Source organism: Coturnix japonica, chromosome 1 (genome assembly GCF_054131305.1).
Source record: "Coturnix japonica strain WE chromosome 1, WE-NBRP24, whole genome shotgun sequence".
Lineage (NCBI taxonomy): Eukaryota > Metazoa > Chordata > Aves > Galliformes > Phasianidae > Coturnix > Coturnix japonica.
Window position 1 is genome coordinate 77,062,432 of NC_140663.1, and position 25,371 is coordinate 77,087,802.

The 25,371-nt window shown below is 39.1% G+C and overlaps 2 protein-coding genes across 3 annotated transcripts in view; one reads left to right on the forward strand and one right to left on the reverse strand.

Moving 5' to 3' along the window:
- COL8A1 (collagen type VIII alpha 1 chain) overlaps positions 1 to 25,371 on the reverse strand; it is an 82,689-nt gene that overhangs the window by 49,311 nt on the left and 8,007 nt on the right. For both annotated transcript variants that reach the window (XM_015876563.3, XM_085525377.1), the window contains exon 2: positions 17,609 to 17,739. The gene's annotated coding sequence lies outside the window, so the exon portion shown is untranslated. The remainder of the gene's footprint in view (positions 1 to 17,608; positions 17,740 to 25,371) is intronic.
- Positions 1 to 25,371, forward strand: part of LOC146762537 (uncharacterized) — a 168,104-nt gene that overhangs the window by 18,700 nt on the left and 124,033 nt on the right. The gene's annotated exons all lie outside the window — the stretch shown is intronic.

The window sequence follows — 25,371 nt, forward strand, 5'->3', positions numbered from 1 at the left end:
AGCTCAGCAAATGGCTGCAGAGCACAGAGCACAGTAAATTTGCTCTTATGCTTACTTGCTGTGTTTATTTTGGGGCTGGGAAGATGCTGTGTATCTACCCTGAGGGGTCCCTTTTGTCAGTTCCTATGGGCCAACTAATCTACTGGGTGTCTCCCATGTTTTTCTGGATTATAGAGGTGGATTTATGGAACACAGACGTGCTGCACTAAGGACACTTGAAATGCCTTGATTTGTTGCATCTCTCCCCTTCATTTTCTCCTTTGGCTTTAATAACAACAAATACATTTATGACATTTATAACGACTCTGCTTTTTGAAGAGGGAGTTTAAAAACTGTAGTCCCACACTTCTGTTTTTAATCTTCTCAATATTGTTTCCTGAACTGAGGTTTGCATTCTTGGGAAAAGCACTTGTGGATACTGTGACGGGTGCCTGTGCCTGACTTAAGGAAGCAAAGCACACTCTTAAAGTAGGAGTGTTGGCTGAGGGCAGAGGGGCAAAACTGGACCCCATAAGGATGGCTTTCATATTTTATTAAAAGTGCGAGGACTTACTTAATACAAATGTTTGAAAATTACCAAACCTGAAACATGCCTGCAGTGGATGCAGATTCTGAACTACATAGGCAAAATACAGGAGACTGGGTTTGTGCTAGAGAGGAAGATTTATACTGCTATGAAGACACGATGACACTGTGGAGACCACTCAGTATCATCATTTTCCTGTAGTCCAGCAAAACTCTGACAGTTGATTTATATCCAAATTGGTGAACGTTTTTAAGGATGTTCTATTACTATATAAGGCACTATGTGATTCATTTTGCTTAATCCTTAAGCTGTATGATTGGAAGTAAAAAAGAAAAAAAAACAAGAAAAAAAAAACAAACGTGTAATAGAATCAGATGTTTTAATGATAGTAAATATAGTAAACTGCATAGCAAACTTTCAAATTCCTTCTACCTGTACAGCACTTTTTCTGTTTGTCAAGTATTTCTTTGGCAAGAGAGCAATGATTCCTTCACCTTTTCCCTTGAGTAAATTTAGTATGTGGTCATCCTGCCAGATGCATTACACTGGCATCCATTTTAATGTAAATGCATAGTCTAGAAGCATGTTTTCCCTGCTTTTCTGTCAACTGGTGCATTTTACATCCAAGGTGCTTTAAGTTATCTTGCAGATTACCATATATTACTAAATAGGAGTTTAGGAAGAGGAAGAAAACCAAAAGGGCAACGGGAAGGACTAATTCTGCCTTTCCTTCCACAAATTCTGTACTTGTCTTAACTTCCAACTTGTATTCAGACAATGTGTGTTCCTGGTGTCCTATGGTGAGGATGGGTAAAACATTTGGATCCTAAATGGTTCCGTTACTGTATCACCCAACTGGACTGTCCAAGCTGCTGTGTGAGCAGCAAAACCAATGAGTTCTGATTTCCTCTGGATTTACACTCTTTACTTTCCTGAGGCCAAACTGAATGACTAACATATTAATCTTGTCTGTCTTTCCCTCTGTGTTCATGTTGCCAAGTTGTCTCTACCCATTGCTCACCCGTTGGTTTTCAGGAACTTGTGCAAGGGTAGAATTCTATTTTAGACCTTTCTCAGTTTGAAACTCATATTGCCCAGCAAGCTTGAATATTTTCTTGGGGTGGAAGGAGTAGATAAATGGATGGATTGACAAGGAAACAGCATATTGAGATAAACTTTTCTTTCTATAAAAGATCATAAAATGAAATGTAAGCCTTGCATGCAGTAATCCTCAAGAATAACATTTTTCACAAAAGCATTAGGGACTTCTTGGATTCAAAGTCCTGAAATCCATGTAAGAGGCTGAGAACATTAGGAATGATATCTGGCATCAGCAAACACAGGCTCAGCCAAGATAGTGTACAAACTATCAGACTCCTTTAGCATTTTTGGTAGGATGGTGAGGAATTACAAATCTTGCTGTTGGAAACTGTTTTGAATCACACCTATGTGCAGAAACATTCCAGATCCACTTCAGAGGTGCCAAAGCTTTTGCTATCTAGCCTGGAGGGTATGTCTTCTCACTCTTTTCTCTGAAGTAAGCTCTTAGTTTAGCTTGAACATACTATACAGTGATACAGCATTGCTTTTAAGCAACTTAAAAAAACAAACCGAAACCCCAAAAACCATTCAGTTGTAATTAGAAAAGCATATGTGTATCACTTATTACTTTAAATCTTTCCACAGAATCACAATGCCTAACAATTATACACATGATCACTTTAACACTGCATTTAAAAGAGTTTTACTGCAATAAATCAAATGACCTGTTGGACATCTTTCCATTTGTTTTTGCTTCAAAATAAATTTCTAGCAACTTTGAAGAGGTGTCAGTATTGTACCCAAGCAAAAAATAAACTTGCAAATGTAATGGAAGCATTGAACAGATGTTTTTTTAATATATTTTATGAGGTTGCTTCAGGTAAGAATCACCTTGGTCCTGTTCCTGATCTAGCCTCTGCAAGGTGGGAAAAGCCATCTTGAGGTAACACAGAGGAGTAAAGGAGATATTTCTCCTGACAAAAGCTGAAGCCGTAACTCAAAATCTTCCAACTGTGGGAATGGGTTTAAAAACTAAAGGAACGGGAGAGGTTCAGAGATGAATGCTGCCAGTGTGTCGCTTGCAGGGCTTAGCCTATGCCTTTGCTTTACAGAGGAACTGGGCTGTGACTTCCTCCACTGCTGATCCTGGCTGAAATGTAAGGAAGTAACAGAGAGTTAAAGGCAATTTTGCTTTGACAAATAAGCTGCATTTCATGACTAAGTGACCTCTTCTTTTCTTCGGCATTTGTATGTAAATATGTAATGATTACACGTAGAAAAATAAAAAGACTGTATGTGTATAATGACACCAGCAGAGTTGTTAGCACTCATCATCATCTCCACTTTTGCTTCCATAGGTATGTAGGGAATTACAGCCTTTCACTTTCGATTTTACGCAGGGTAGCTGGTATAACACTACCTATTTGGGGAGACTAAAGCACTGGTAGGTGTTCATTATATTTCCAAGGAACTCTGAGATGTGAAAGCAAATGCTAAGGGTTATTGATCAGCTAGAAGCTGAAATTATAAATTCCTGTCTTTCAAGAGTCTCAACCTTTGTTCCCTTACTTGGCAGAAAAAAACAAATTTAGTTCTTTTTGGCCTTCGATATGAGTGTTGTATCATCAAGAGTAATGATGGGCTTTCTTCAGTTGGATGGTTGAAGTCTCATCCTAAGCATGGACTAGAAGTGGTCATGAGCAGGATGACAAACAAGTCTACTAGCTCAGTTACTGTTTATTTCCTGATAACCTACCATTATTGCATTTTTAGCCACTTATCTGTTTCTTTTCCAAGATGTGACTCACTGAAGTATGTTTCCTAGCTGCACTGCAGTTTTTGTGGCACAAATCAGAAACAGAACATGTCTGAATTTCAAACTTTATCTCATAAACATTGTGCAGAGACCCTGCATAAGTGCCCTAATAGAGTTAACCTTTAAACAATTGTTTTATCCTGTAATAAAGGTAAGATCTTAGGGACACAAATAAAGCAGACTGTTTCATGAGAAAAGCAAAATTACATCAGGGTAGAAATAAATTAATTATACAGTTTTCTAAGGTTTTTTGGCTGTAGAAAACCAAGAATGGTGTCCCAGCAAAGGAAGTGAAAGTGATTGTCTCATCCATACCTACTGTATTATTGAGACGCTTTCTTCTCTCAGGGAGAGCTTGTGGTGGGATCTACACTTTTGCTTTTCTGGCTAAATTTGTAACAAGAAATAACCTGAGTATCCAGTAACAGAGTATTTTGTTTTAAATACAAGAAGACTTGTCCTCACTTTCCAAGGTGGGTTTTAACGTTGGCAGCTTTGTGAAGCCCACTAACAAAAGTGGAAAACTGAAAGAACTGGAAGATCTAGTTCAGAATATAAAGCCTTTTAGTTCAGAAGCTACCTTCCTGCTATATGTTTTCAGAGTACTACAGAGAGGTCCTGATCCATGATTGAAGAGTCCAGTGTTAATAGTTTTAAAATGTTTCCTAGAATTCTACTCTTTAAACTGTCTCTTGCATGGAGTATAGAGGATGTGTGCATATCCGTAAGAGGTATGCACGCCCCTTTTATTGCCTGTAATAGTCTCTTTTCCTATCTTGTCTTGTATTCAGTGATGGAAGCAGGAAGACTGAAATATATGCTTGTTCTCTTTATGAAGACTTTTTATTTCTCAGTTTGGTCTGGCAAGGAAGTGACATAAAGCAAAAATGTGCTGGCAAGTCTAGTGACCTGTGAAATCAGTCAGAAATGAGATAAATCAGCTGAGGAATTAACAGCAGGAAATAAATTACAAAGTAATAAAGCCTTCTTGTTGATGATTTTGATGTGTTTCTTACTGCATTGGACTCCTTCCATGAGATGCTCCTAAGAAACTTAGTTCCCCTACCAAACCAATAAAATAAATGTGAACTATAATGGAAGGACTTACAGATAGTTCAGAGGAAGCATTTCATTTGAAATGCTCAGCAGACCTTACCATAGGGAAGTTGACCTAAGAAGCCATATATCTTATCTACAAAATACATGACAACTATATATACAATTTTGACATGTAACTTTACAATAAATACAAGATATCTAAAAGAAAAAAAAAAAAAAAAGCAAAATAGATGACAATTTACTACAGTAAAAAGAGATTTGAAAGAGATTAGAAAGAAATTCTTTACTCAGAGAGTGGCACAGGCTGACAGAGAAGCTATGGATGCCCCATCCCTAGAGGATTTCAAGGCTAGGCTTGTTGGATTCCTGGGCAGCCTGATGTAAGTTGGTATCAGCCCTGCCCACGGCAGGGGATTGGAACTAGATGATCTCTGAGGTCCTTTCCAACCCAAGCCATTCTATGACTCTGTGATTCCATGATTTGGAGTTCTGGGCTTTATGATTCTACTCATTTGTTCTCTTTTGCTAGCTAGTATGTCAAAACCTTTATGAACAAGAGAAAACAATCTGCCTGGAAGATACATCTTTCTGTGGAACACTCTGGTGGAGTGCCCGTATCAGGCAATACAATGGGGGAGTCAGAGCATTATGCAATTAGCCATTCTAGAGTCTGAGGAAGTTACTTTCTTCTGCAGAGACTGATTCTATCATGTGAAATACTACTACTCACGTTAAAATCATTGGACAATATTAGTACATATTCCATGAGCTTTGGTAAATTAATGAGATACAAAATTGAGGTCCCTTTTCTACATGTCAAAAATAAACTGCCACGTTTTATTTCCCCTTTTATTTTGGAGAACCTCAAGAACATAAATAGGGAGGGGAGCAGAAGTGGAAGTAAAGGACTCACTAGTGGGATTGCATATTTATTTTAGCTGTTGTTATGGAGCTGGCAGAGATTAAGCATCAGACAGACAGAGGAAAGGCTGGATGTTATCAGTGACTAACACCATATTTGCTTTGCAGGGAGTTAAAAAATCATTGACACTTCTTGTTGGAGGGCTTGTCTATGACCTCTACAAACATAACTTATCCTCTGTCTCTCACAGATGGGTGCCATCATCTGTCATTTTAAATCCAAATGTCTGTGCTGCTGTGTACAGTGCTGGGCAAGCATTGGTTTCAGTGGTGTTACTGTAATACCAGAGGAAGCACTTTGCCCTGAACCAGTGCACAGCACGAGTTACAGTGAGTTTTTGCCAGCTCTTCCTGCCTGCCATGCACTGCATTTCCAGTGCCTTCCATGATGTGGAGCTGGGATGAGGCAGCAGCTGAGAGACAAATGGTATAGAATAGCAAATGAAGCTGAAATGGTTTATGTCAAGCTGGCTTCTGTTGGCATATGCAGGCTGACAACTGCTGAGCCACAGACTGTCAGTTGTTCTGTTGAATGTAAAGCCCTAGAGGCTTATTAAAGAAGGTGGTTTTCTCACATGTGAATGCAGAGCCATGCAGTTCCTGAAGTTAAAAGGCAAGCATTCAGGCTGATGAATAGCGATTCTTCTGTCTGGAAAGAGAATGCAACAGAGCGTAATCTGGCTCTGCAGTAGGTCTTTCCAAGAACAACATAATTGCATTATAGAGAAGTTACTTTAGACATTACAAAATTAAAAAGTTAATTACACTTTGCTGTATTTACACAATTTCATCCTCTTCGCTGGACAGTTTCAAGGCAGTGTTATCTGTGAGCTTGGAAACTGTTACAAAGTCTGCCTAGGATGCCTGGTGCGCTTATTCATGGGAATTTGGACTTAAGAAGCTTTCTTGTCCTCTGCATTTATCAAAGCAATACCGTAGGCTGTGGAATTATCTGCCCTGACGAGAAGAACCATCCCTCTCTGTAAGAATGAAAGGAAAACAGGAAATGTAACACAAGAAAATGTTCTTTCCTTGTTGTAGGAAGAGCCTGGCTCATTAGAAGGCCTCTATCTTGGATGTGCTAGGATGCAGATTGGTTTAGTTTAATGTTACTCGCCCATATCTCTGTTATTTTTTCTTTGCCAAATTCTTTGATTGTGGTGTATTTGGTGTGTGTGTGTGGGGGGGCATGTTGTTGCTTTTTCTTCTTTTTTTCGTTGATTTGTGTGCGTGTAAGGGTCCAGACCTAGGAAAAAGAAGCTTCTACTTTGGATTGGAGTGATAGTGATGGAAATGCCTAAAAAAAGTCGCCTTCTTTTCCCAATTATTTTGGTGTTGGAGGGTAGAAAGTCTCAAACCTGATTACTCCCCCCCCCACACACACACACCTCTGAATTTTGAGGTAACTTGTGCTTCTATTAGTAAGTTTTCTGATTGACTGTGCATTTAACAGAATAAGAAGTATTATGGGGGGTAAGTTACATGCAATGCACTAATGAAGAGGGTATTCTTTTTATATGTATTATTTTTGTTGTGACTATTGTTTGAACATAAAGTTTTGTTTTGTTTTGTTTTTCTTTTAAGCTTAGGACAAAACACTGCTGATAGAGAACACTGGGTAGATCCTAAAGACCCTGAGGTAACATTGTGCCATCTTTACTCTGAAACTAACTCTGAACCCTGATGGGGTTTGTCCAAAGTGTAACGCCATCCATTAACAACTTTCAAGTGAACATGGTTGATCTTCACTTGGCTGGTTGTCAGTGCACAGATTTAAAGTTTCACTTAGGCTGTCTTGTCATCTGTTGACAGAAGTGCTTTGTGGAATGGATTAAGTTTGGTCTTTCACTGAAATAGAACAAGTTTTCCAGTGCCTTCCCAGGCTCTCCCTTTTCACTGAAGAAAAAAAAACTAAAGCTACTGCTAAGCAGAGAAGCCACAGTGTGCCCAAAAGGCCTCCTCTGCCTCTCCCCAGGGAATGCTTTGAGGCAGTTTGGGGATGTAATGCTCCTCTTTTTCCCCTTCTATTTGCAGTCAGTATAAATGTGTCAAATGAGAAAACACATCCAAGAATATTTCTGTTCCTTAAAGGAGGCGGACAGATTTACAATCAAATTCTTTTGTTTTTCTTTTATATTTGTCCTTTCTTTTGAATTAGGTAATGGAAATTTCATTCTTCCATTGTGCAAATTGTTTTCTATGACCAACTACCAAGAAGTCCACTGGCTCAAATATGAGCAAAAAGATCTTTAATATTCGTTGTTCTTCTAAGAAAATATTTCTGACTACTCTGGCTAGGCCTGTAGAAGACAAAATTAAACTTATTGTTTGGGAATGACATTTATTGTGACCTATACTACAGTTTTCATCAAGGTAGCAGACTTGGACTGCTTATGTTAGAAGTCTGTGTTACTCAGTCTGACAATGTTAACATGAAGACGCTTCCGTTCAGCAAACCACAGTTAAATTCCTGCCTTGACCTGACTCTTTAAATGTCTGAAAATAAGCAGGCTGTCTTGTCCTGTGGTTCCTTGTGAACCACAGCTTTTGTGGGAACTACAGGAGGAGCTCTTCACAAACACACATAAAGATTCTTAGCTTGCGCACAGGCTGTTGAATGGCAGTAAATCTTTTCTTTGTCAAAAACAGAACTCAGTGATCAAGCTTTGGGTCTAACAAATACTCTCCCTGAAGTTTATCCTGAAGAGTTATTGCATTAAAGATGTTGAAAAGTGCTGAAGTAGTTTATAGATGTGTTCTTCCCATCTGGCTGTAAACAAAAAGATGTTACAGGAATGTTCTGCTAAAATTGTTTGTGATGGGTTCCGTAATATGGAATATCCTTTTTCAGGAACATTGGCAAATCATCCCCTCTGGATTCATGAAGGGTGCTGGCACCATGGAGGAAGAAGGGCTCTTTACTGGAAGAAGAAATAAGGAGGGAAAAATGAAGGAACAGGGAATGCTTGGCTAAACAGGGAAGGAAAAGCCTCCCTGGTAGTGTGCCAGCATGTATCCAAAGGAAATGCTGGAATCTCCCTTTCCAAGGGACTTCAGACAACAACAAAACCTAAGTACTGGAATATGTATTGCAGGGAACAATATTGTGTTGGCAGGGAAATGGGCTAGATGATCTAATTATTTTCCATCTTCAACTTGTCTGAGAATAATCCAGATCTGTGTAGATGCCTTTTTTTTCTTTTCTTTTCTTTTCTTTTCTTTTCTTTTCTTTTCTTTTCTTTTCTTTTCTTTTCTTTTCTTTTCTTTTCTTTTCTTTTCTTTTCTTTTCTTTTCTTTTCTTTTCTTTTCTTTTCTTTTCTTTTCTTTTCTTTTCTTTTCTTTTCTTTTCTTTTCTTTTCTTTTCTTTTCTTTTCTTTTCTTTTCTTTTCTTTTCTTTTCTTTTCTTTTCCTTTCTTTTCTTTTCCTTTCTTTTCTTTTCCTTTCTTTTCTTTTCTTTTCTTTTCTTTTCTTTTCTTTTCTTTTCTTTTCTTTTCTTTTCTTTTCTTTTCTTTTCTTTTCTTTTCTTTTCTTTTCTTTTCTTTTCTTTTCTCTTTTCTTTTCTTTTCTTTTCTTTTCTTTTCTTTTCTTTTCTTTTCTTTTCTTTTCTTTTCTTTTCTTTTCTTTTCTTTTCTTTTCTTTTCTTTTCTTTTCTTTTCTTTTCTTTTCTTTTCTTTTCTTTTCCTACTTCTTTCCAAAATATTGTGAACTGGGAATCATTTTTTTTTATTATTTTTTTTATTTTTTTTTCAAGATAATGATTTTTGACCCATCAGTCCCAAGGCTCATCAAATCATAACCCTTCATGTAACTTACTCTGCTTTCCAGATCTGCTAGGTGAAGTATGAATAGTTACAGCTGGTTTCTGCAAGGGACGCCTGCAGCCTACACCTGCAGAGTTTTGGGGGTAGTAAGACTTTGAAACTAAACCCTCAGTCTGAACTTCTGAGTCTGAATTACTTACACTTACTGCATTCATTACATGAACAGAGCTGTTCATTGCTTGTTCCGATCTGTACTTTAAGTAATAGTTTTTGTTAAAGGTAACTGTGCCGGTGCTGCCAAGTCTTAAATGGTGAAGATTTAATTACATCAAGTTCAGATCTTGTGAAAACTATGGCTTTCATTTTAAAATAAAACATGGACCAAAGCTTGGAAAATACCAGTCTAATGGTTTCAACATGAGTAGATAACTACCAAAATCTTTTTATCTTATGACTCACAACATAGTTTAATGTTTTCCTACATTTGGAAGACCAGAACTGCCAGGGATCTGATAAGTCAAATAGAGAGGAGGATTGGTGGGTTTGTGTTGTTTGCAATCAGTCCTGAACAAGAAGATCCCAGAGAATTTGAGAGAAGTAGTCCGGACAGGTTCCTGCTATGATGGCTTGGCATTTGTCCTTCTGTCATGTCCCAGAAAACTATTACTGGAGCTCTACCAAAAGCAGAATAATGGACTGATTATAATGCATCGCTGAATTCAAATTATCCTGATGAGTGAGTGTGACTGACTTGTTTTGTCCCATTCTTAACTTTCGCACCTTAGAGTAAATGGCAACATAGTATGTGTCCAAAGAAGTGTAATTCAGATACATTCCGGAGATACTTCAGGACAACCCAAACCCCAAGAGGTGGTGAGCAGATACATGTTTTCATTGAAGGGAAGGCTAGTTGGTTGCTTCCTGGTTTTGTGCATATTTTACTGATTTCATGGAAATATTTATATCTTTTGCAAGAAGCAGCAAGTTTGCTAAAAATAAAATAATGTCAGTAAGTGAATATATCTATATGGATCTGAGCTGATGTGAGTAGAGTTGATATAAAGACAAGCATACCACACCTGTATCATTTACCTGACTTAGTTCTCATTCATTTAATAAAGGAACAGAAGCACAGAGGATATTTTTGCTGGGTGGTTTTAGTGTTTTGCCATTTACTACAAGGTTTGTGATAATTTACTCTTACAAAGAGCCTTTATCTTTTCTATATCTTATTCCTATAGAAAAAATACAGCATAGATTGTAATGTTTCAGTATTGTCTTCCATTTTACTTGAGGTGTTTTATTGTGCCTATTCCCCCAGTAAACTTCTTTTATGTGCTCTCATGTATACAGGCATGTGTGTACATTTCCATAAATAAAGGACTCTGATCAACATATTAAAGGTTAAATATCAGCAGATAGTTTGTTCTATCCCAGTTTAAAAAAATTCAAATGATAGAGCCATGCCAGCAACAGCGACTCCACTGGCTGAACTACTCATGGCTGTTTGGGATCAGGATTATTGGACAGCTCAGGCAGGTTCCTGCTGTGTCTCTCACAAATTAGTAGTAAGATTGGAAGTTCTTTATGGCAGAAATTATGTAGCTCTATGCTTGCATTCAATGAGTATTTGTAAACAGCTTTCAGCATGTCATTACTTCACAAACTATAGTCAGTTTACCATCCTAACCCTGATGTTAAAGCGCATGCGGTAACTGTGTTTTAACAAATGGGAAACTAAGGCACATGAAAAGAACTTGCCAGGTACTTTTGCTATATTCATAGAAGTGCTGATACCTTTGAGAACCTCTTACAGAGAACTTGAATTAGCCATAATGAGAAATAAGGCTGTTGAAATGTCTGTACTAGAGTTCACGATGCTGCTGAGCAATATGAAAAAATAAGCATTTGGTTAGCTCCTGCTACACTGAAACTGTCATGAAATGCTCAAAAGGAGAGCATTCGGCGATATCATGGTATGCTCTTAATTGAGTCAAATTTACAGAGCCAGGGGGCAATCGAAAGAAGGAATGCAAAGCTTATAGCTCTCTTTAGGAGCTTGGCAAAATCTATACGTTAAGATCTGGTTGTGTTCAGCAGTTACTCATTCGAAAACATTTTGTATGTTTTTACAAGACACAAATGAAAAATCAGTCAAATTATAACTGAGAGTTTATACCTCCATCCAGTATATCAAAACTTCCATAATTAAATTGTTTTATGTATTTATTTTACATTTCTTAAAATATCTCTATTTTAAATAGATGCAGCTGAGGAAAATATTGGTTTTAGAGCAAGGATGGCTAAACCAGTGAATAGCTAATAAAAATGCCAAGTGCTAATTCATCTCTCAGATTTAAGACGAATAAATCACACCTGAAAGAGCTGACTAGAGGAAATAAATTGCTGAGTCAGTTTCAGTGGGATTTAACATCTGTCTAAATCATTGAAGAGTTTAAAACAAAAAGCCTGACAGGTTTGGGTTGGGGAGAATTCTTCTTAACTGAAAATACTTCAAGTTTCTCTTTAATTTCTTCTACTTTCGTCTAGCTATACTGAAGCATATAAATAAGAATAGCACCCCATTTTGGTCTCTACATATGTAAGATCTAAAAGCTATGGCTACTCTCAAAAATAAAATGTTACTGGAAGAAATAGTGATTTTTTTTTTAAAAGCAATTGTTTTTAGTAAGCCAGTTATTAAATCCCTATATTTGGACATCTGATAAAAAGAGGGAAGGTTTTATTTGTTTAAAAAATAAATAAAAATGATCTTTGAGGCTAGCTTCACTCTACAGCGCAATAGTCTTTGGGCTGTTTCAAGTGAAGGACTTGAATCTCCAAGCATTTTAGACAGTCTTATTTACCTCCCTTCTGCCTATGCAGAAACATTCTCCTACTAAGGATGTGATTTCAAGCACACAGAACTGACAGACTGTCTGGATATAGATTCAAGCCATTTACAAACTATTTAACCTAAAGAATGTGTGGAACCTTCCTTAAAATGTCTATGGTTACTAAAACAAGGGTCTTGGTATGTATGCATATGAAATATGTAATAGAAATGAGCTATATTTCTCCAAGTCGGAAAAAGGACTGAGCAGAGAAACTCTGCCAGATGACACCAGGTCGTTAAGTGCTTTGTGAGAAAACTCTTGGCCTCCCCTCCTTACTGATGAAACTTGCTTTCCACTTCAGTGAGGCCAACACTTCACTCATAGACGATGCCCTGGGGATTATCAAGAACATTAAGAAAAATTTCCCATCACCTCTGATTAATTATCCAGAGTAACAAGTTATCCCTTGGGCAACTAGTGTCTCAGCTATAGATGGACATTGCTATGTGAATTTTAATCCAATGCAGTCTGCAACTAGCAGGATAACTTCATCATTACAGCAGTCGCTGCTAGGCAATAAAGCAGTTCAGCAAAAATCAATTAAGACTACAATTCTCAATGTCTTATCCAAAACATTGGTGCCAGTTTGGGCTGTGCTGAATAAGCACACAACTTAATATCTGCTGGTGGATTTGAGAGAAGTAGTCCAATTGTAGAATTATAAAGCACACTCACTAAAATTGACTGCTTTCTATTATGAAGTTGTATGTAAATACAACTAAATATAAATGCACACCTATGTAGCACTGTCACAGCCTAGATTCTCTCAGGGACTAATATCCAGCACTTGTGTGAAATAGTCCCATATGTTCAGGAAAAATGAACGTGTTCTACAGTTAACGTGAAGAGTTCTCAGGGAGTTTTAGCTCTCTACGCTATAAAGATCTCAAACTTTTACCACCCTGTGTTCATGTTGGCAGCCTGGTAGCAAAAAGCAAGAATAACTGTCATTACTCTCTAATGCAGTAATGCTAAGAACACTACAGTTAGTGACTCAAGTGTACTTGGGGTTTGAGGGCAGGAGGTAAGGGAAGGGAAGAAACACCCTAAAAAGGCTTTAGGAAAAACTAATCTCATGCATCAGAGTTATTTGTAGAGGAACTGAGGGGACTGTATTGGCAAGAATGTGGAATGTCTCAGCAAAAATCTCAAATCCCTTCTATAGTACAAATACTGTTGGTTTTTTGTGTTTTGTTTGTTTTTTTTCCTGTTTGCTTGAACATTCCTATTTGTACTTTCCTACGAGTTAATGCATTTAAAGTATTTTCTACTCAGTGAGGATATACAGCCAATTATCCAAAATATTTTCTTAATTGAAAAAATAAAAGCCAAATACAAGTACCTTCTTATAGTCATTATGTTATAGTGTATGATTACCTTGTGAATGTCTTGTTCTCCTCAGGCTCGTACATTGGAAATGACTGCTGAAAGTTGGATCAGTTGGTAGATTTGAGATATGAGTCCTCCTTTCAATAAGTCAATAAAGCCTTTCCCTGCACAACATCCTTACCATTTTCTTCTTTTCAGTCCTGAAGTGAAAATGTGGTTTTCTTGCTTCTGTGTATATTTTGAATGGAACCTTTTTTTTTTTTTTTTTCTGTATGGTTTCTTTTGTGCCGAATGTGTTTGAGAGAGCTGGAAAATTGGAGGCACAAAAAATCTGCATCATTTAGAAATGTTGTGCATGGAACTGTCTGTAGTTCTCCAAAAAGTGCTCAGTGATAGGGAAGTGTAATTAATCTGACATTACAGATAGGTAAACATAAAAGTGGGAAAGATAAGTAATGTAAAGACAAATGTGTTAGGATATTCAGAGTTGGCCTTAATCTCTGACATAAAAAAAAGGAAAAGGGAGTGGGGAATTAGAAAGAAAGAAAAAGCTATAAAACCTATCAGGATTACTACTCGAGTTTATCCAGGGAATAGTTTTGATGATTCACAAGTGTCTCCCGAGCTGCTAGTCTTTTCAGTTTGTTCGCCGTGCACACAGTGCTCCCTGCCACCTGTTGTTAATTATAACATCCTATAAATCTTATGTCAGAAGACTAGCAGTGAGACGCAGTGCCTGCACTGGCTTAGTGGATGCTCTAGGAAAAAAATCATTTTTCAGGAGTTTGTTCCTGGATGAGCTTCTGCAAACCTGGCATTGTCATGTACTGATATTTCTATTAAGAAAAACACAAGTGGATGCCTTTAAACAAATAATGTCCTGGCTTTATATAACCATTGTGGTTTCAAGCACCATATAAACAAACACTCTGATGGGAAGCTGTCATTTAATAAATCAATATAGCTTGCTCGGTAATAAATATTTTTCTTAGAAACCACATTATTCTCTCTTCCATGGATCATATGACTTTGCAGTTCCTGCATTTTTTTTATTTTTTTTTTTAACTTTACTGGAGCAACAAAGAAACGTGGGAAATAACTCAGCATTGTGAAATCATCCAGCTTAGCAGAACCTACGCCATGGTTAGAACAAGTTTAAGATGTCTCTTTTCAGGCATAGATGGCCAAATTCTTCCCTTTTCCAGGTAGCCACTACTCAGCTGAGCTGCATGGTGCCACCTTTCAGAGATGAGGAAAGCATTTAGCTCTGGTTTAATCACTTGGATATAATTGTCTGTGGTTTTGCAAAGAGAGGTGAACAATATTTCCATCTCACAGGATGGGGACTAAGTTCTTGCCTGTATGACCTTTGGATACTTAAATAATAATGCTTAAAAAAAAGAGAATGCCTTGAATCATGGCTGCTCACTTTGTTTATACATTGGCTTCCATTCAGATAACTTCCACTTATATTGATAAGGCCTTCGTAGTCAGCAGTAAAAAGAAACCCAGTACAACAACAACAGCAACAGAAAGACAATGATTTATATTCTGCTGTCAGTGACAGACTGGTTCTAAATACAAGTTCTGTGAAGACATATGAAACAGATGGCATTATAACAAACTTCCTATTGCTTTTAAACTGGTGTATTCATGGATGTTGAATAAGCTGCCTCTCTATCTGCATTACCAAAAACTGTAAGTTGGTCTAAAATATTTAGCATCAAAATATACTAAAAACACATATGATTTCATACATAAATACAAGCAAGTATGCAAGGGCATATATTTCACCTAAAGAACATGAGCAATTATCACATCTCCCATAAATAATACTGCTCAGTATAAAGTTCTTCAAGTTTTCCACTGAGTGCTAAGAAGGTCATAAAATTGATAGAAGTAGGAAAATGCATCTTGTTTTACTGGGATGCTTTTCTAATTTGCTATGGATACTGAAATTGTTGTATTCTGTGCTATGTGGAGAAAAAAAATACAACAGCTTCAATGGCATATTGGCTGTACTAGCTAACAAAAATATGATTATGATTATTCTTACAACTCCTGATTCAACCTATTTTGGGTAATTTACGTTATATTATCTTTTACAGTTCACATGACATTATGTGATGATGTGATCAGGGGGCTGGAGCACCTCTCCTATGAAGAAAGGTTGAGGGAACTGGATTTGTTTAGCTTGGAAAAGAAGAGAAGGCTCCAGGGAGACCTCACTGTGACCTTTCAGTACTTCAAGAGAGCATATAAACAGGAGGGGAATGGCTGTTTACGAAGGTGGATATGGACAGGACAAGGGGGAATGGTTTTAAACTGAAACAAGAGAGCTTTAGGTTAGATATTAGGTTAGAAATTTTTAGGTTAGAAATTTTTCACACAGAGGGTGGTGACACACTGGAACAGGTTGCCCAAGGAGGTTGTGGATGTCCCATCCCTGGAGGCATTCAAGGCCAGGCTGGATGTGGCTCCAGGCAGCCCAGTCTGGTGGTTGGTGACCCTGCACATAGCAGGGGGGCTTGAAACTCGATGATCAGTGTGGTTCTTTTCAGCCCAGGTAATTCTATGATTCTATGATTCAATAATTCTATGTGCATTCTAGTTCAATTGAGATCCGTGGTAAAGTACAGTGGACTTCCACAAAAAGAAAAAACTTGCAGCAAGCCTTGAGTGGAAGCTGAAAAGTAACTGAAGGAATATTAATAACAGAAAGGCAATGAAAAGAGAGTTCTGGTTTTAGGCAAACAGTTTGTCAGTGGCTCAAAATGATAGTTTAGGAGACAGATAGGACAAAAAGTATGCTGCAAGTATACAGGAAATATGAATCCTTGGAAGACAATTCAGAGTAATGTTTGCTTAACAGGCAAGCTTTAAATGACCTCAAAAAATTATGTGCCACGTTGGTTACTGCCCTGTAATAGAATTTCATTGCTTTGAAAGCAAATGTGGAGCCTGAGGCAACTTTGTTAGAAATACTAATAAGAATCTCCCTATGTACCTACATCTGTATTTTTCCCTTCTCTTTTCTGCATTGGTATTTATATAGTATCACATTTACTTGAACATTACCTAAAACAATTAATTATTTAAACTAATAGCATATATTTTTCTGATTCAGTTTACCACAGTTCAGCTACATTGGTGTGCATTTCTAGAAACTTCTTGATTTTAAGCTACAAACTACATCTGACATTGTGAAAGATCCACATTTCTACTAGGGCAACAGAGAGAATGCTGTCAGTGTCTTCACTACTGATGTACAAGAAAAGGAGGGGAAACACCGAAGCTGTGTGAGGGTATAAATCTGTATGAAAATGTTTGCTGTGTACCCTTTTTCCAAGACTAATTGCATCTCGGGATTCTTAGACAAGATGCAACAGAAGCTACCTCCTATTTTTGGAATACAGCTTAGTGAACTGATGCCTCCCAGCCTGCACCCTAAGCTGCATGTTCCTGTTGCTAACTTTGATCGCATCAGTCCTACACTGAGCGATTGTGTTCTTGGGAGGAAACGTGATGCTGCTGGCCAGGGACTGGTAAGCTCTCATGAATGCAGCTTTTCATGCTGAGTGAATAATATTTACAAAATAACCTGAAGTAGGAACATCCATCTCACTAAGCAGAATCTTATCTCAGTGTGCAAGTGCCTGAGAAGCAGATGATCTCCCCAAAGAATATGCTGAGAGCTGGCTTTGGACATGTAGGAGTTTTCTCCTTGCCTGGCTTAGGACAGATGCTTTTATGTAGCTTCTTCTTTATGTCTTAGAACTTCTGACAAGACTGATGCTTTCAAAGCCTACAGTTTCCCAAAGGAAACAAAACTTTGAAAGACTTATTAGTTGTTCCAGCATTACACTTTTCTCTGTGCACTCAGTGACTTTAAATGCCAGTGTATCACCAAATGTAGTCTCTGACGTATCTCTAGTGGTTATACAGTTGTCTTCTGACAAGCCACGAATCCAGAATGTTGCATCTATCATGTCAATATTCTATTTATGAAGGGATAGGAATGGATGCTTCCAATTGCTTTCCAAACCAAAATCCATGTGCTCATAATGCATTACTGCTAAATTTGTAATAACAGATAGGGCTTAAATCTTAATCTGGTAGTGAAAGTGTCAGTGTTCCAGTCTTTTGGGCCGACTGATGCTATACTTCACAGCAAAATGTTCTGCCCAGAAAAACGTTATTGGGAGGGAACAGAAGACTTCTGTAATGCTTAAAAACAAGTTGTTAGGAAGAAAATTACCTCAGCTTAATAGAAAAGTACTTCACTGAAGCTGTTCTGATATCGAGACTTGACATCCGGCAATGAAGAGAACATAATAGTGCTGAGTATCAAATGTGAAGGGCTCTGACTGTCTGAACTTTCTTCTGTTTCTGAAAAGGAAGGAAAGAAAGCATGTATGTTAATAATCTTCAAAATATTCAGAACATCAGAGAAATAGTTTTTACTGTAGTTGAATAAATAAACTACAGAAAGTTTATTTTATTTTTCTATTCTAATATTTTTTGAAGCAATCAAAAGTTAAACAGGAGACAGCAGAGAAAATTGTGTTTAAAACTGTTGCTCAGGTTACAAAGACACCATGAAGGGCTCACATTTTCTTTTATTTCATTTTTATGAGTAAAATTTGTCTGTGTTCCCACATGATGCTTGTGCATAGTTCTGTAATTCACAGCAAGCTGTAAGTTATTTTCTCCCTGTGGACTACTTTGTGTCCTACAAATAACGACTATTCAACGATTTGAAGAAGTGATAGCTGGAAAAATGAGGGTGAAAACTGGAATCTTTCACTGTAGAGTGACACAAAACCAACAGCAGAAAACAACAAATTGTATCAACCAAACCCTAAAACCCAAGCAGATTTTTTTTCTCCCCCCCCATAAACGAATAACAGTCGACAGTTCTGGAATGTGCACTCCTCTCCCATGAAAACATTTTTCCGCTCTGCCTTTTCCAAAAATCAAAAGTTCAAAGCTAGACTACTGCACATTATAAAAGAACAAACTTGCCATGACACTTAAAGACATGAGTCAGTGTATTCAGCTTTCTTGAGGCAGGAAGGAGTTATGTTTCTGGTTAAGGCAAATTTTGAAGTAAAGAAATTAGTTTTGCAGTTTTCTGTATCTTCTTACAGTTATTTATCCAAGCAGATAATCTATTTTAATGCACTTTAAAAAATTTAATTTATGCCCTGTTTGTCACTGTTATATTAATTGAGGATTACATCTCTTCAGAAAGCAAAATATTAACATTCCTGTTATAGAAATGAACGTATGCAATCACAATCACTAACATTCTTAGTATTATTTAGTGTATCTGTGGCAGCACAGGAGCCTCAGCTGCTTTTCTTTACTATAAAGGGTGCTGCTTTTGCTCCTGAGAATAGCACAAACAAGGCGACTAGCATGTATGTAGAGGACAGAGACAAAATGAGGTGGCTTTGGACTTCTGTGAGTAAAGCAACTTTTATTTGGTTTAAAAAGCATATGATTTTGCGCTGTCTTAACTGTGAGGCGCATAACCCAATGTATCAAGCAGCTGAATTGCTCTATGTAGTTTTTGAAGCTGTCTAGGAAACTTGGAACACCATTACCATTTATTTGGAGCAAGTGGCTGACTCATTCGTCTGCCTTAAAAAACTCTACTTCTGTTCCTGAGTGAAGCAAGACGGATATTCTAGAAGTCACTCTTGTTGAACAACAGGAGAAGTGCAGAAAGTCACGGAGCTCCTGCTAGTATTGAGCCCAGCTGTTTCCAAATGAATATTTGATTTGGAGCATGTTAAAGGATGCAAAATTCTGCTTGATAGCTTTAATGTGTTCAGTACTTTCAGGAAGATTGGCAGTGCAAAGTCCGTGGTTTGTGGCTGAGACAGGCACACATTTGGGGTTGCTGGATCAAAGGTCTGGTCTAGATTTACACCTTTGACACTGAAAGTTATGTTTGGTAGGATGGAGCCAAAATTGGATAATCTTTGAGCTTGGAGAAAGCCAACATCTGAAATGATACCCAACAGTCTGGGTTCACCATCAGGATTAAATTTTCCCTTATTAATATATAAAAATTCTTACGATATTCCTTAAGAACAGCAGTGCTCAGCAACTGTGGAGAAAATACGCTCAGACGCAGGGACACTTAAAATTTCTGTTTTTGGGCAATATAGCCTATATGTGAGGCTATAATTTCTACAGCTGCCACTCTCTTCCTGTTGCTTTTGTAAGATGGCATAAACCATCCACAACCACAACTGGAAGTTACACATAGTCATAAATTCTCTTTAGCCTTTTTAAAAACCCTAATGGATTGTGCCATTGCATTTATGTTGGTTGTGCACAAAACTGTAGAAAATGAAGGGAAATTTTGGGAAGCATGTTTCTGGTAAGGATGAATTCCACATGCTTATATTCAGGTGTATACATATACCTGTGACAGCACTTAGAACAACAAGGCTCCTAAAGAGAGTAGTCTGCGTTAGGTGAGATGCTTATTGGGTGAACCGTATTTTGATAACCACTGCAATAAAGACAGAACAAAAGCAAACTCCGCTGGATAGACACTAAACTAATTTAGTGTTTGGTCATCATGCATTAAGTGCAATTATGTGGCAGTGCCTTTACAGTAAGAGGGCAGTCTATTAATGACAGCCTAGAAATGATGAGTATGCTTGCTAGCTATGGACAGGTAGGAGAGAGAAGAGGATTTCCTCCCCTTTCCTCTGGAGCCAAGCATAGTCCTTGCTTGTGTGCTCCTTGGTTTGGATACTTGGGCAATGCAGGCAGTAATACCATTTATGTTCTGAAACAGGCAGAGCCACGGCTCAGGCAAGCTTCAGCACCCGCCACAGTTATAACTATCACACAGGGCAGATATGTAATTATCTGGCCTGAGCTTCCGACTCCCACGTTATGCAAGTGAGCAGGAAAGAGACTCTCACCAGAAGTTAGCAAAACTGTGTGATTTATAACATTGGTGGTAGGTGGAACGGAGGAGACTGGAACCAAGAGAGCCAAATATTTTAAGCATCTGCTACAGGCCTGTGCCAGATGCAGGATACCAGACAAGATGTGCCATTTGTCTGTTCTTGAATGGAATTTCCTATGTCCCTAATACCAAGCAAACTCTGTTTATTTATAATATAACTCCTTCTGGTTTTGGAGAGATGATATACAGCACATTTCATCTTTTCACGCTCACAATGATATTTAAACACTTGAAAAGTGATTTATTTAGCTGTATAAATTCAGTCAGGCTTGGCAATTGTTTTGCTTTGTCATGGGTAAATCTGTAAAGGCTGGCAGAATCTTCAAGGAGGCTGAACTGTGTAGTTTACAGAAGTACAGCTTTCCATAATGCCGGTCTGGGTTAAGAATGAGACAGAAGTTCTTTTAAGACCTGCACCAGTGGGCACTGGTTTCAAGTGACAGTCATCATGGGCACAAAAAGAAGAATGCAATTCTGCTTCTTTGTGGTTATAATTAATAATTATTTCCCAAAGAAATCAGCAGTAATTTCAAAGCAAAACTTTTTTTCTTTTTTCTTTTTTTTTTTTTTCTTTTTTCCTCGGGATACATCAATTCAAAACTACAGCTCTTTGTTGAAAACAGATGTATTAGTTAGTTGTAGTTTCCATGTCCTGGAGGGAATTTCTAGACAAAATTAGAGAGAAACATAACCTTCCCTGAGTAACAGTATCTCATAAGGAGATCAATTACCTGCAGTTTGAGTACCCCAGTTTGTACAGTACTGCTTTGTTGATAACAAAGACACAAGCCCCAAACTGCCCTTAAGACCAGGTAGAAAAATTGGTGCTAGAGTGCCTGGAACTGTAAGGAAAATACAAGAGCCTTGCAGTAGAAGTCCTTGGCTCCAGTAGAGGCCAACTGCAGGGTCATTCTTCATAACCCTTCTCTAACGTTTGCATCCTTTCCTGCCAGTGTGGGTACCTTTGCTTGCTCTGCTTACCGGCTCACCGGGCTGGGGCCGTTACACACAGTGGGTTTCTCCCTGGGCCATTTTTGGTACCTGAGCTCTATTGCCACATCCCCCAGTCCTTTTACAAGTGGACTGTGTCATGCTCACCTTGCTGGTTTCCAGACTAAGACCTTTTTTGAACTGTTGCTAGATGTTGAGTTCGGAGGACATAACAACTAAGACAGATTTCTAGAACTGGGCCCACGATAGGAGAGAGAAAAAGTGACAAGTTCTAGTCTTGAATTTGCTGATAAATACTGAAGGCCTACAGAATTACTAATTGTAATCTAAGTTATGCCAGTGGTGCTGCCTAACACTTTCTACATTAAACCATGTGCAATTAACTCCCTGCATAAACATGCTGCATGAGCTCATCCCTTTCTACCTCAGTTTTGCTGTTTATAAATGCTGTAAAACTTGCTTGTGGTATTGCTCTGAAGTGACCGTAACTGTTATTACAAAAGTCTCTGCAACAGATGTCAGAATGAAGTGAAAGCACTGTTTTGTAGCAATTAAAATGTAGACCACATCACTTTCTTTGCTTCGTTACAGGTATGAGACCACACGTAGCAGGAAACAAATGCTCACACTTGCTTCCAGATATAGTCCTTTATTAGGACAGTATCCTTACTATTTTTTTTTCTCTCCAGTCAAAGGTTTTTCCAGTACACGTAGCTGTTCCTAGGTTCGGCTAGAAAAGATGCAGCTGCATTTTTTGGCTTACATAGCTTGAGTTCAGTCCTAAGCAACAGCTTAGTCAGAGCTGTTTTACAAAACTATTTCTCTGTAAATGTTTTCATTCAATAGTCAGTGTATTATATTTTTGCTTCCTTAAAACCACGACAGACTGAGTGCCTTATCTTCTTATTAGCAGACTGGTTAGAGACTAAATTGGGAGGTGGTCTGAAAACTTGGGCCAAAGATAAGGAAGCACTTAATAAAAGCTTGATGCTGAGATGGGGCCAGCAATACTCAGCCCAACAAGCTAATGTTGAGTGACAGCATCTCAAGTGGTCAGCCTGGAGAGGGATTTCTAAAGTAGCTTGGAATGCATGGCTTTGGAGAGTGTTGTCTGCAAACAGGCCTCAGGTGAACAGAGTATGAGATAAAGGTTCCAGACTACCTTTGGGTGTTTTGCTTGCCTTCACATTTGGTGGTTCTCAGAATCTGGAGGCATGTCCTTGCTTGAAGTTTAGGACAGTCACAAGTGCAGCTAAATCATGTAGCCGACAGAGACTTGTAAGGAGGCTGCTGCTGCTGCTTCCCACAGAGGTACAGTCCAGCCAAGAATAGCATGTGTTTCCTCCTCTGCATCTAGCACAACTGCAGCTAAGTGGTTGCTTATGTTCAGAAATGAATGAAATATTCCATGAAAACAAGAATCTTCACTGACTCGACCACTGCTTCTTAATAATTACACAAAATACTGCTGTCTTGCCCAAGTGTGCCTGGCTCTCTAAGGATAATGGAGACAGCAGAGTGTTTGGATAGCTGCTGTTTTTACTGAAGAGCAGGGAGGGTGTGCCTGAGCATGTTCACAAAAGTTTTCTCCCAGAAAGAAATAGGTACATCTGGAAAGAGCATAATCCAGGTTGCCAGATGCTGGCAGTGCTATTGGGAATAATCCCTTCTCAGGAAGGTACCGAAATGTGGCTGTCTGGCTTGCCCACAGGTATCTGGGCATTTTTCTTGGCAGGCATGGGGTACTGGCAGTTATTCGGCATTATGATTCCTGCCCCAACTAGTGCCTATTCTTTCCTTGCTGAGGATGGAAGGATACGCCTGTGGTTAATTCACTGGCCCAGGCATTAAGCAAAGTGAGGTCTGCTCAAATTTTTGTCCGCATCCTTGGCTGGGTCACTTAAGCAAGAATTTTGAGAAGTGCTCAGCACCCACAAACAGGATCAGGTTGCTCAAAAGCTTTCTGCTTCCATCGAGGCAGTGGCCAGATGATCAAAGGGACTCTTCAGAAAAACTGGCTGTGAGTGCCATTGTGAGAGCTACTGGGTGCTGAGCACTCCTGAAAATCTGGGTCTAGTTGAGGTGCCCTTGTACGAACTGAGCTCTCCCACCAGTCTCCATCGTGATGGGAAGACACTTGAGAATCTGGCTTGTCCCTTGGAATGCTACACAGCAAATTTCTCTGTGCCTTGGTTCCTTAAAAAATGAGAGTGATGCTGCCAGGGTGCTTGTAAGGATAAATTCATTAGTCTATGTAGGTGATGCTTTGCAGTCAGGAGAGGGAGGTAAAGTGTTTGTAGCGTCATATCTTTCCAGACATACCAATCACCTATGTAAGAAGGAGTCTGATAAAGGGAATAGAGCAGGATCCAGGAATCAGCTTTACTGTATGTAAGATTTACAGGACGTCAAGTTCAGGAGCTGCTTTTATTTGCCTTAAACTCCCAAGAGTGAGGCAGGGCTCTGCCATGCTAGGGGATGTAACAAAGAGATCACAATGACGCACCTTGAAAAACCTTTGCAACAAACAATGCAGGGCAGGCCATTTTCTTTGGAAAGAAATGATAAAGCTGTTCTGTGCAGCTGTTTGCCTCCTCTCTGCCTCTGAATGCAGCAGTTTTATTGTTTTCTTTTGTCACAGCAGACAAGAAGTGTCTGGTGGTTCATGTGGGAGTTTTGGTGTTTTCGGATCTCTAATTTAAAAGATCGGCTGCTCTCCTTATAGACTGGATACCCACATACGGCATTATTTTGGGGCTTTCCTGGGGTTTTCCAAGAACCTTGCCTTTGAAATGGGCACTTTAACTCTAGTTTACTTTAAAATTCACAGTGTCCTCAATTTTGCCTCCAGATGGGAGAAATCTGAAAGGCCCTGCACCTCCCGCTGTGCGTGCTGAGCGGCCCTCTCACAGGATGCGACATTTTCTTTCCAGCTGACAGAGAAGCTTCAACTCCCTCTCCTCCCCCATTTTGGCCTTCCAGTACTGTCAGCATCTGTGTGTGCTAATGCTGCCCAGATCCTTCTCCGAGGGGCACTGAGGGCTGGCATGCAGAAGCGAAGCCCCTGGGCTGTATATCCCAAACCCAAAAAAACCTCAAACGCATTGTTTCCATAAACGCTCCTCAGCTGACTGGGCTACAGGGAGTTTCTGCGCTCCTCAACCCTCACCCCTCCTTTTGGGTAAGGGAAGGGCAGGCTCCACATCACTTTTCTGACCGCCCCGTGGGCAGACGTGGCGCTGACCCCACCACAGCACAACAACGGGAGACAGAAGGCGTGAACATAATACACAGGGTCTGATCCAGCTGGCAGGGGCAACAAGCAGGGCTGCCTAGTGCTCTGGCCCTGCCCACAGTGCACTGAGGGTGGGATGCCCTGTTGCCATGCAATGGCAATTAATGGTAGTGGGGACACCCTGCTGCTGAGGGGATGGGTTGGGGGGCAGGTGCTTAATGCCTACAAAAGTAGGGTTTTCATTATTGTTTTGGATTATTTGGTGGGGTTTTTGTTTGTTTGTTAGTTCATTTTTGGTTTCTTTTTTTGTTTGTTTGTTTTGAAGTGCAATCTAGCAGGTTGAATCAGCTTCACAAAACACCACCTTGAGAGCATTGGTGCTTCAGGTATGACAGTTCGTGTCTTTATGGAGGCCTCAAAGACGTTTCATATTTGAGCGAGCTGAAATGTCTGTCCCCGTGGTGCTGGGCAGCAGGGAGGGGAATGCAGGAAAGGGAGGGAGGGCTGCACCCCTCTCAGCCCCATGTGCCCTGTGGAGCAGCAGGTGAGTCAGCCTCAGCAGTGGCTAAAGGAGCAGCTTCTGGTCTTGTGCATGTAGTCAGAGCACCTTCATTATTATTGAGGGTTAAGGCTGGATGTTGTGAGCATCCCTCACGCTAAAATTCCGGCTCTCAGTACGTGTGATGAATGGAACACTGAAAATATAATAGACTTCCACTTGTTTATTTTTCAGACCCTTGTTTTCCTGACATGAGCAGTTAATAGAAAGTTAAAAGCAAGAGTAGCAGAGAAAATGTCTCTGAGCAGTTGCAAATTAAATTTGTTTAACTTGTGTCTC